We start from the raw sequence: 2,911 nt of genomic DNA, 5'->3' as shown, positions 1-2,911 counted from the left end.
CTAAAGGTCTAAATATATAAAATAAAACTTTAAGAATTACTAAAAAACATGGAATACTATCTTTATTACTTGGGATAAGAATGCATATTTTTAAATAGGTGGCAAAAAGCACAAACCACAAAAGGAAAGGTTGATAAGTTTGTTCATTTCTGTATTTAAAACTTCTATATGTCAAAAGACCCCATAAACAAAGCAGCTGACTGGGAGAAAACATTTGTAATTCATATCACACTCTAAGAAAGAGACGAACACCACAGAAGTGTGGGCTAAGGGGTAGGAGTGACAGTTCATAGGGAGAAAAACAAAATGGCTAATAATCACAAGAAAAAACATCACTAGTTGGGAAGTGAAAATTAAAACAAAAAATGAGACACCCTGTTTTATGTATCTAGTGACAAAAAAAAAATCAGTGTTTTATTCTGAGTGATGGCAACATTGCACAAATACAGGAGCTCTAATACCCCATTTGTTGGGGTGTAAATTTGGCAAACCTCTTTTCAGGATAACTTGACAGTGTCTTCCAAAACTAAAAGTAATGATGCCCCATGATCCAGGGACCTTCACATATGTGCACACAGACATTGTTGTCTATGGTTACTGCAACATTGTTTATAATAATGAACAATTAGAAACAACAAATTGTCTATCCCTGGCAAAGAAGATACTTAAATATGTATGGTCAGACAATGAAATGCTATCTATCAGTTAAAAAGAATACACAAGATCCATAATTTAAACACAGAGAGTTCTCCTCCTATTGTGTGAACAAAAAACAAATTAAAGGAGAATATGTACAGGGTAATTCCATTAATCTAAACATGTGTACACACAAAATACCATATAATTTACATTCACATATGATGTTTGATGTTACATATGATCTTATGTATCACATGTATTGTAGAAATTTTTTTTTTATATTTTGGTAGGACAAACACCAAACTCATAAGGTTGTCAGAATTAAGGAAGTGATCACAGGAAATTCTAGCTTTATCTGTTAAGTTCTTTTTTTTTCTTTAAGAGACTATTTTTACAACTATTTATGTCACTAAAATATAATTTTTAAAAACTTAGAATATTCCACCGATGACACAATTGCCTTCATCTGCTTAATATTTTTGTCCCCCCATTATATGTATCTGGACACTATGAGGATACAATGTTGCCATCTCTGTGAACCACCTAAGACACATGGTCACATTATTAGCAAAGAAAGTCAATATGATGAAGGCTGTAAAGAAGCAAATTTAAGTGCTTGGGGAATTTCGAGGACAGAAATGTACCTCTGACAGGGGTAGGGTGTTGCAGATAAGCATGAAAATCACAAGAAAGCTCCATTAAAGGAGGTTACCTGGAATCTGAGTCTGAAAACTTAGGCAACTTGAGAGAAAATCTTTAGAGAAGCAAAAAGAGATGGTGCCTTAGACTTGGGGAAACACAGCTCTAAATACAGCAGATTTCTCCACAGAAATCATGGAGGCCAGAAGGAAGGCACAATATTTATGTGCTCAAAGAAAAGACTGCCAAGCAGAACTCTAAATCCAGTGAAAATACTCTTCAGGAATGAAGGGGATGGGAGGAGGTTAGACGATCCATGTGGTGATGGATTATAATTAGACACATTGGTAAGAACCCACACAAAACATAGATACAGATGGTTACATATAGAAATAGTTACAGATATGTGTACATAGAAGGGTTAGAGACACACAGCTCTGTCAGCTGAGGGCCTAGAAGCAGTAACACCTCTGTAAACAATAAGCACACCTACTGCCCAGATCTTGGTTTCTAATACCATTCTCTATGAAAAGGAATTAGGGTTCCTTGGAGCAATGGCTATTTCTATGACTGGGGCAGGACATATGCAAGATAAGCATGGAATAGCTAACAGTGCCAGAAAGTAAGGGAGTGCTCAAAGGAGAAAAAAATACACATACACCTTGATGGGGGCCTGTCTAAGGGACATAGAGCCAACTGAAAGAGCTCCCAATGGCCAAAGCTGGAGCAACTTAACAAAATTAAGTGATATTGGATAATTCAAAGTCTATAATAAATATCCATAAGTCTATTCTGAGACAAATAAATGATTGCATAAAATAATCAACAAGGAATGGGGAACTGGGGAGAGAAGGAACAGTTCTCCTGTACAAAAGAATTCCAAATAAATTAATAAAGATACTCTAAAGGAGGGGAGCATAATCCCTGAGTGTGGCTGCACATAGTGACTTCCTTCCAAAGAGTAGAGTATGGAAAGGGGAGAATAAGTTTGCACTGCAAAAACCTGATGAAGTATCTCAGTGCAGTGATCAAGGCCAATATCAATAGTCATAATCATGTTGATAGTATGTGCCCTTGATGTGATGAGATGAAATGGCGGTTTACCTCTGTGGCTTTCCTCCCAAAAAACCTATAGCTCCAGTCCAGTCATTAGAAAAACACAGATCTGCATATTTTTAAATAGGTTGTTCCAGTAGACAGGCATCGTACAGTATACAAGTTCCAGTAGACAAGTTAAATACAAGTCCCAGTAGACAGGCATCGTACAGTATACCTGCCTATACTCTTCAAAACTATTAAGATCATAAAAAACAAGGAGAGTCTGAGAAAAACCCTAACTATGGGCTTTAGTTAATAATAATGTACCAATATTGGTTCATTAGTTCTAACAAATATACCAAATGAATGTAAAATGTTAATAATACAGAAAATGGTACATGGGACAGACTCTACTCATTTTTCTTTAAATGTAAAACTCTTCTTTTAAGAAGTGTATCAATGAAAAACACTGATAAAATTGAAAGGATAAACAAATACACAATTATAGTTGGGCACTTTAACACTCTTCTCTCAACAATTGATAGAACTAGACAGAAAATCAGCAAGAATATAGGAGAAATCAACACCACTGTCA

The sequence above is a fragment of the Manis javanica genome, chromosome 5 (genome assembly GCF_040802235.1).
Source record: "Manis javanica isolate MJ-LG chromosome 5, MJ_LKY, whole genome shotgun sequence".
In the NCBI taxonomy this organism is placed as follows: Eukaryota; Metazoa; Chordata; class Mammalia; order Pholidota; family Manidae; genus Manis; species Manis javanica.
This window is presented reverse-complemented; position numbering follows the sequence as displayed.